The following is a 10,014-nucleotide window of genomic DNA, read 5'->3' on the forward strand; positions in this document are numbered from 1 at the left end:
CATTACACTTTACAGTTGCCAGTGTCTCTCCCCTTTCTAATCTGCTGTTAGCTGAGAAACCAGATAACCAGGTTATCAGAGAACCCAGAAGTGTCTGCTGGAGACTAAACCTTAGGACCTGTTTTCCTGCCCTTGGCTGGTTCCTCGGTGCCTCTTTCTTTCATCCCTGCAGCGCTAGGGATTTGGTTGCTTCTTTTCTTCCTTTGGCCCAGGCGCCGCCAAGTGCTTTCTCACCTGGTGTTCTTTTCCCTAGGTTGGCTATGAATACCTTTGTCCTTTCTTCACTGTCTCCTAAGAAAAGTGTTAAGTCCTCCTCTTGTGTGAGAATTTTACTGTCAATTGTCACAGAGAAATATAAAGTAGGTTACAAACATGGACCAAGTTGTTTAAGGAACCTTAAAATTTTTCAGTGATTTTGTTCCTTAATCAGTGTTCACAGACGCCTCTCTTGAATGCTCGCTCCCAGAGACTATGTGCTCACTTTCTTCCTCACTTCACTGTGAGCCCCTTGAATGAAGGTGTCTTATGTTTGCATGCCCAAAACTTAAAGCAACTGACACATGGTAGGCTAGCAATACATGCCTAACTATAAGCTTAGTGATTTAAAATGTCAATACACTGAATTATAGAAGTAATTTAATGAACAAAATTGCTTATTAGTACATTTCAGTCCAACATCAACTAAATGACTTGCCTTGAAAAACACACACACACAAAACCTTAAGCTAAGAGTGAACAGTTGAAAGAAAACATTGTTTTTGCTTTATGAATAACTCTGTATAAGAGTTTGCTGTTAAAAGAGAGATTTATTATTTTTATTGCAATAACACAGTGCCCACTTTTCTTATAAATAACTAAAAAGAACTGGCTGACAATTTCATAGGAAAGCTACAAGTGAATTTTTGGCTCACAACTTAGTTTTATCATGTTTCCCTCTAACAGTATTTGCAACTGTTTATAAATTACATTTAAATTAAGTCTCATATTAAATAAGAAATGAGAAAATATCTACTTAAAAACCCCACAATTGCTAATATCTGCAGTCTTTTGTTTTTCATGACTAAAAACAGAACAGTGTTTAGCCTAGTACTAGCTAAAAAGATGAGAATAGATGGGAAAAAATCTTTTTAAGTTGTTAAATTATGTGCTTTAGGAACAGTTGTACCATCTCAGAGGCATTTTAGTTGGCTCCCAGCCTCCTCCTCTTCCTTTCTTCCTCAGAGAGAGAGTGTTCTTTCTCAACCAACAAACTTCCCTTTGTTTAGATTTATACCACTGGCCTGAATAACCCAAAGCACCACACACAACATGCCAATGACTAAAAGCAGTAAGAACAGAAAGCAGAGGTTTGGTGCTTAGACCGCAAACCTTTCTATACATGATGAAGTTTTGAAAAGTCCATTTTCTAAGTTGACAAGCATTTTATTAAATGTAAAGAAGTAGTTAAGTTCTCCTGAAAAGATTACAAATGATATGAATGGGGCTGTTGCAGATTTAGCCACCAACCTGGTCCTCACACCACAGGCATGCCCTCCATTATCCTTTTAAACATCCTTTTCTGAGACAACCTCATACCACACCATTCTTGCTAATCTCTGAAACCCTATCTGATCTCTATTTCTCTTACTCTCATTCCTCCCACCAGTAAATTCACAAAATCTATAGCTAGTATTCTCTCCAAACTCTATGAATGAAGTACAAGCATAATCTCAATCATGCACTTCCACACTTGTTGATGGGAATATAAATTAGCAATCCTCTTAGAAGAGGAACTGGGTGAAAGACAGAAGGGGGAGAGAAACTTATTTTTCTTAATATACCTTTCAACTTTTCTACATGTGATGTCCACCAGATTGAAAAATAATGAAATACGTTACTTAAAAGTCTCTATTCCTGCCTTCTCTAAATCTCCCTCTAACTACTGCCCTCTGCTCTCAGCCATGCTTCCTTAAAGGGCATTTCCTCTCATTCTCTTTTCCCCATCTCTCATTCATACCTCAACCCCACTACAATCTGATTTTTCCTGAAACCACTTTCCCTTCAGTCACCAGTAGTCCCTGCTAACCAATCCAATCATACCTTCTTAGTTGTTATCTTATGTCACCTCTGGTTCAATATTGTTGACTACTCCCTGCTTTCCTCTGTTGACTCTCTTTTCTGTTAATAACTCCCAGCCTGGCTCTTAAACTAGACTTTTTCCTGAGCTTCAAACAATTTTCTCAAAGGCTGATTATGATCCCTTAAACCAGTGGTTGGCAAACTGCGGCTCGAGAGCCTCACGCGGCTCTTTGGCCCCTTGAGTGTGGCTCTTCCACAAAATATCGACTTCTGCGCATGGGCCACGAAGTTTCAATCACACTGTACGTGCATGCCTGCACGTGGTATTTTGTGGAAGAGCTACACTCAAGGGGCCAAAAAGCCGCATGTGGCTCGTGACCTGCAGTTTGCCGACCACTGCCCTAAACTGATCCACTGAACATTTGTCTCCTTTTTCTCACCTTGCCACATCTAACCCATTACCAAGTTCTGTGCAGTCTAATACCAATATATGTCTCTCAAATTTACCCACTTCTCTTCATTCCCTCCTCTTTCATCCTAATTCAAGCCATCATCAACTCTTAGATTCCTAAGGTGAACCAAGTTCCTATTAGGACTCCATGTTAATCTCTTATTCTCCATAAGGCAACAAGAATCATATTTTTTAAAACTAAATTCCTTTTAAAAATAAATGAAGGAGTCCCATAATACCTAGAATAAAATCCACACTTAAAATCCCAGTCTACAAGGACTGCCCCTACTTGTCCCTCATCTTGCCACACTCTGCTCTTTGCTCAGACTCAGCCACAGAGACACAGACCTTTTGTCATTTCTTTTCACTTCTCATCACACTCTCTTATCTCTGGGCCTTTGTAACTGTTCACTGTACCTGGACTACTCTTCGCTCTTGTTCTTTACATGGCAACTACTTCTCACCCTTCAGGTCTCAGTTGAAAAGCCATCCTAAGGGAGAAGTTACCAGTCTACCATATCTAAAGTAGTCTCCTCTGCCACCTTTATTTTACAATGCAGCATCTAATTTATTTCTTTTACAACATATATTACAATTTACTTCCAGGAAGAGAAAGGGAAGCTGCTATCTTTTCCCTTTCCTCCTCCTTGCTGATCAGAATGGCAACACAATGGCAGGAGCAGCAACTCAATAAATATTTGTTGTTGAACTATCAACTGAACTGGTGGGTGAATTCTTTCACTATTAACATGCATTATTTATCAACTCCATTGTTACACAACATGGTGTGTAACACTTTTAAATTAGACCCTAATTTATTTGAACTATTTCTTCCTTCTTCATGGCTTGTGAGAAAGCTTTCTAAAGAGAAAGAACTCAAAGTCTGGCAACCACTGACAGATATATAGATAAGCTTCCAAGACCTCTCTGATCTTTACAACATGAATTAGTTCCACCTCTATTCCATGAGTAGACTTTGTATGCTCATTTTCTTAGCAGGAATAAACCATAATACAGGGTGGGGTGGTCAAGTAGGATATGCCTAAGGTTACGTGAGTCTGTGGTAAAGCTAAGAATAAAGTCAGAACATTACATCCTAAAAAGCAGGTCAGTGATTTTAAAAATTTCAATAAAATGACCTCAATGAACAATTGGTCAATCAGCTGTTTATGAGACAGCTTTCAATGCCTCTTGAAATAAACTAAAAGTACTGAAAAGAAATAAAAAGTAGTGTACAATAGACTCTGCCCTAAGGAGAGTAAAGATGTAAGAAACCTAAGATCTAATGGTGAGAGCTCTAATAATCTCTATGATTTACATTCGACCTAAGATCTAATAATGTAAAGAAATTTAAGAAAATAAGATACCACCAGTTTTATTAGGAATTTATGAGTGTTAGGATAGAACTGTTCTGTACATAGCCAGAGGGGGAGAGCATTTTTCTAGCTGAAGTGGTCTGGCTTCGCATAGGAGCAAGATTTGAGTAAGTTCTTCAAGGATGGAAAGATTTGGATAGTGGGAATGTGGATAGCTGGTAGGGAAAGACAAAAGCAGCCAGAGCCAGTTTGGCAGGAGTGTACAGACCAATTTCAGTGGGAATATACGGGAAAGTACTTGGAGCTTTAAATTTGACTAGCTCAGATTAAGAAATCTGAACTTGATCCAACAGGGAACAAGTTTCTAAATGGAAAGTGACATTTGAGAAATAAATCTGGAGTCAGAATCGAGGATAAATTTCAGAATAGAGGATAAATTAGAGACAGAAAAATAATTAAGAAATTTTATCACATTATGCCTGAATTATTGTAACAAATGCATAACAAGGCGAATGGAAACAGAGGGATCTATGAAACAGTGAAGATAGGACTTGTTACGGATGAGCTGGGTCTAGATGAATTTTATCCTCTCCTAAAAGATCATTACATTCAGTATAACTTCAATCATTTGGCTTAAAACCTTACAATTTTCCTTGCTCCTCAATCCCTAAGAGTTCTCTTTCCCAGACATTTCCTGTTTTCCCATCCCCCAAACTCTTTTCTCCAACTACACAATATATTCCCAACAAAACAAAGGATTGTATTTACTAGTTTTCTAGACACATCAGGAAATTCCCAATCCTATAACTTTTTCATGCTATTGCTTGTAACTTCAATGTTCTCTTTTTCTTCTACATATCCAATCCTCACACCCCAGTTCAAATGCCAGTTTTTCCATCAAGTTTTCCCAGAAGCCCTAGTAATTACTGCCTCTCAATGCTCCACTTTTCTCTAAAAAACTTTAAAAAACCCAACAACTTATTATTGTTCCTAATCTCCCCTGATAAGCTGTATACTCCCTATGGAAAAATACCCAATTCATTTTTGTAATCCTCCTTTCATAGGCAGTTGAAGATCTTAATACTGTATGGCAACAGCATAGTATAATGGCTAAGAGCACAGATTCTGAAGACAGCTTGTGTTTGAATCTTACCACTGCCATTGATCAGCTATGTGACCAGGGACAAGTTACTGGACCTCCCTGTACTTCAATATCTGTATGTATAAAATGGAGATAGTGATAGTAGGTATTTCATAAGGTTGGCTTACTGCTTCTCAGCCTTTTGGCTAAGATCAAACAAAGTATAGGACTTGGCTTAGAACAGTATAAGCACCATAAAAGTGTATTAAATACAGTGGGAAAACAATGAATATTCTGTGAAAGCTTTATGAAAAGCCAAATGTCAAAAGCATAGCCAGTCTATAGGTAAAAAAGGATTTACAAATTCTTCCAAAATCTTCTTATATATACCCTAAAGGTTAGCTGTGCCCTCTAAAATCTTCCTTAACAATGGTTCTGTTTTAGTTTGACATGTGATATTCGAAGAAAATATTTAGTTTAGTTTCCTGTGGCAATAGACACCTGAACTGGTCTCCCTGCCTCCAGTCTTATCCCCTTTAATCTATCCTCCACAAGACTCACAGAGTAATCTAAATTGCTCTAAAATGCAGAGCTAATGTTTTTGCACTGCTACAAACCCTTTTCATCCCATTTCCTTAAGATAAAGATTAAACTCCTTAGCATCTCATACAAAATTGTCCTAATATGGTCCCAGCCTAGTCTCCAACTTCACCTCTCAACACTTACCACAAAACCTAATCACCTGGCCACACCTAAAAGGCTTTTTCAATGTCATTTCTTCACCTAGAACAGTGGTCGGCAAACCGCGGCTCGCGAGCCATATTCGGGTCTTTGGCCCCTTGAGTGTGGCTCTTCCACAAAATACCACGTGCAGGCGCGCACATACAGTGCGATTGAAACTTCGTGGCCCATGCGCAGAAGTCGGTTTTCGGCCTGGGCAAGTTTATTTTGAAGAAGTGGCATTAGAAGAAGTGGGGGGTGGACATATAGAGAGGATGAGCGAAAGGAGATAGATGAAACAAGTATACAAGACGAGTGTGGATGGGAGAGTTGGAAGGGGTCTATCTCAGCAAACGTACCTCAATCAGATTGAGGATGTTTTTAGCAAAGGCCAGCTTAGGAGTACCCTAATTAAGTTAATAACAATGTACCTACCTATGTAGTTTAAGTTTAAAAAGTTTGGCTCTCAAAAGAAATTTCAATCGTTGTACTGTTGATATTTGGCTCCGTTGACTAATGAGTTTGCAAACCACTGACCTAGAACATCCCTGTATAATCTTCTAGGGCTGCCATTACAAAATACCACAGACTGGGTAGTTTACATAACAGAAATTCATTTTCTCGCAGTTCTAGATGCTAGAAGTCCAAGATCAAAGTGCTGGTAGATTTGGTTTCTCCTGAGGCTTGCAGATGGCCACCTCCTCCATGTGTCCTCACATGGTTTTTCTCTGTGTTTATTTTGTGGCCAAAGTTTCTCTTATAAGGATACCAATCAGAAAAGATTATGACCTACCTTAAAGGGTTCAGTTTAACATAATCACTTCTTTAAAGGCCCTATTTCCAGATACAGTCACATTCTGAGGTCATGGGGATTCGGGTTTCAACATTTAACAAGAATTCTGGAGGGACAGAATCCAGCCCATAAGAGCCCCTCTCATTTATTTTTCCAAGACTGGCCCAAGCCTTCCCACCCTAGGAAGATCTCAGTGCTCTTTCTTTATGTTCCCACAGCACCTCTGTATGATGTCCTCTGTATGCTGCTGTCCTGTCACTCACTATCACAATTGTCTCTTTCCCTCTTCAGACTGTATTTCTTAAGAGCAGAGACGAAATCTCTAGCACTTAGCACAGTGTTTGGCCCCTTCAAGGTATTTAATCAAGATTTGATTACTGAAAGTATTACAAAAGCATGGACTTCAAGACAGGCAAATGTGGTTTCAAGTCCTGGCTCTATCACTTAATAATCTTGTGACTTTGGGCAAGACACTAAATGCTGAACTTCCATTCTATACAAGCTAGTTGTAAAGATAAATGACCTAATTATAATTTTTTTAAAAAATCCAGTTGTGGTTTGGTATACAGCAGATGCTCAAAAAATGTGAAGAGTAAAGATTCTGAGATTGCCTGAGGTTAACACCCAATTTTACCACTAGGTAGCTGAATGGCCTTGATTATGTTCACTTATCCTCTGCTTCAGTCGCCTATCTATAAAATCACCTCTTCCATCTGACTCACTTCACTTAGCATGATACTCTAAATATTCATTATGCTGTCACAAAAAATTTCATCTCTTTTTTTTATGGCTAAGTAGTATTCTAGTGTAAGTATGTATGTATGTATGTACCACATCTTATTTATCTCATCATCTGTTGGAGGATACTTGGGTTGTTTCCATGTCTAGGCTACAATAATGCTGCAGTGAACACAGGGTACATATATCTTTACAAATAAGTGTTTTCCATTTTTGGGGGGGTAGATACCCAGAACAGGTATTGCTGGGTCATATGGTAGTTCTATTCTTTGAGGAACCTCCATTCTGTTTTCCATAGCGGCTGTACCAATGTACATTGCCATCAGCAGTGTACGAGGCTCCCTTTCTCCACATCCTCTCCAACACTTATTTGACTAATTGATAAGAGCCATTGTAATGGGTGTGAGATAGTATCTCATTGTGGTTTTGATTTGCATTTCACTTATAGCTAGTGTGAGTCAGATGGAAAAGAACAAGAACCAAGAACCACATGATCTTACTCACAAGTGGGATATAAAACAAAAAGCAACAAACAAAACAAACTCCTTGATACAGACAACAGAATGGTAGTTACCAGAAGGGAAGAGAAGTGGAGGGAGGACAAAGAAGGTAAAGGGAGTCAAATACGAGGTGACAGAAGATTAGATTTTGGCTGGTAAGCACACAATAGAATGTATAGATGTCGTATTATAAAGTTGTACACCTGAAATTTATGTTATTAGCCAGTAAATATAATTTTAAAACTACCTCGTTGTGCTTCCGTGAGAATAGGTTAATACAGGTAAAGATTTAGATGGGTATCTAATAGGTAGTAAGCATTATACAAATGTTTCCTATTATTACATGAACACTGCAGATCTGAACAAATGACTGGAACCCATGCATAATTTAGTTCTTTCCATTATTAAATCATTTAAAATGTATTATGTACTTTAATGCCTCAGATTTCTTACCAACTAAACAGTATGGTAACTAAAGAGGTTCAAAAATTGGTACAGATGATATAACAGAGCTCAAAATAAACATGAAATAATATATTATCATCATCTGTCTCATTTCTTATACTGGTTTTTAACATAAAGGGGTGGAGAAGCAAAAATTTTAAGAAACAAGTCTTTCTACTCTTAAAATCTATAGATATTAAGCATTGTCAGTGGAGAATAATGCTCCTTGACTCATATTTCCAACTGTAGATTCACTAAAACTTTGAACCAGAAAGGACCTTTAAGGTGAAAATCCAATCCTATGTCTTACGTAAGTAAACTGGAGTGGGTTTGGCGTGCGCTTTTAGGATCTTAATGAGTAGCTCTCTGGGGGACCCGGAACTGCAAGCAGAAAGAACAACTTGTTCAAAAGCGGGGGTTTGGACTTACTCTAGATGTCCAAAGTGTGTAGAAACCAGTGTTGGGAAATAACACTGGAACATGCCTTCAGGATAATTTCTGAAGGAGGTCCCAGCTTCCTGACCCGTAACTCTGGAGCGAGGCAAATCTAGGTCTGAATCTCCACTTAAGGTCTTTGAGCCTCAGATTTAGCGCAAAAGGGTTATCGTAGTGATTGAGCGGATGTATGCAGAGCTCCTAACCGGGGTGCCTGGCAGACGGAGAGCACCCAAATGTTTGTTCTTTCCAAGCCCTTCTAGCATATGAATAAAAACCTACAAAATGACAAAACACGGTCTTTCATAAAGTGTGCGCTTGCTGAATGTCTGAGGCCTGCTGCACGTTACTTAATTTTAAAAACAGGAAGCTGAATGAATGCCGAGATGGTGAAGTGTCCGCATCCTGCCCTCTCTCACCCCCAACTGTCCTTCACAGTCTGCTCTGAAGTGTCCCGTCTCCACCCTCAACCTGCTATTTGGAGACCCCTGGGGCTCGGACATGCAATTCTACAGCGACTATGCATATATTTAAAACTCAGAGCCCATTTCATTTTATTCCTATGGCCCATTCTAGCTTGACGAATTGCCAGTGAACGGTCACTGTTTTTGTTTGTTTATGGCTCAGAAACTGCACGTTTAGGTAAAAGGTTTGTGGGCACGCACCGCGGTGACCCAGAAATCCTTTAAGTGTCAGAGATTATCTGTATGCCAGTCCTCCAATGGACACCGGCCAGGACCCATTATGTGCGCTGGAAACTGAAGTCAACCATCTCTTTGGAAAGACGTGTGGTGTCTTGGCTCACAATCCATCCCAGAAAAGTCCACGGCAACTTCACCCAGAAAGAGCTCTTCCAACGCCCGCCCCTCGGTTCACAGCACAGATGGCGAGCGAGGCTTCAGGTCCCGCCGCCGGACACGACGCCCTCATCGCTCAGGGCGGGGGCTGGACGGACAAGGTCCGCAGAGGAGAACGCGGCCAGTCCTCCGAGGAGGGGGAGCCCCGAGGCCGGCGCACAGCGCCCACACTGCGCACCCGCACTGGGGAAACACCCCACTCCCCCGGGGGCGGGGACCCGGCGCGGACCCTGCCCTCCGGCGCCAGCCGCCGGCTCTGGTGTCCTCGGAGGACCGGGCGGCGTGACCTCAGAGGACCGGGCAGCGCGCGGGGCTGGAGGGCGCCTCCGCGTCCCAGGGAAGTTGGCAAGGGCAAGTGCGGGTCGCGCACGGAAGGTTACTCACAGGAATGGCCCGGAGCCCTCTGTCCTCCGCCCGCGTCCCCTCAGGGAGAAGCTTCTAAGGCGGCGGCAGCCTCCGAGCAGCAGCTGAGCTGCCGCCGCCGCAGCCTGGAACCTCCGGGCGTGGCAGGGACGGGCGGCGACTTCACATCATCATTACTCGGCGACTTCAGTTTTGCGGCAGCACCGGATCAATGGCAGTCCCCACGCAATTGGGGACGAAAGAACGAAACCCGCTCTC

The 10,014-nt window shown here is 41.1% G+C and overlaps 1 protein-coding gene across 1 annotated transcript in view; it reads right to left on the reverse strand.

Moving 5' to 3' along the window:
- TRAK2 (trafficking kinesin protein 2) overlaps positions 1-9,987 on the reverse strand; it is a 56,169-nt gene extending 46,182 nt beyond the window's left edge. The window contains exon 1 of the mRNA XM_070421841.1: positions 9,778-9,987. The gene's annotated coding sequence lies outside the window, so the exon portion shown is untranslated. The remainder of the gene's footprint in view (positions 1-9,777) is intronic.
- Positions 9,988-10,014: the final 27 nt, after the last annotated feature.

This window comes from Myotis yumanensis, unplaced genomic scaffold (genome assembly GCF_028538775.1).
Source record: "Myotis yumanensis isolate MYYU_CA2020_CCGP unplaced genomic scaffold, mMyoYum1.0.hap1 SCAF_8, whole genome shotgun sequence".
NCBI lineage: Eukaryota > Metazoa > Chordata > Mammalia > Chiroptera > Vespertilionidae > Myotis > Myotis yumanensis.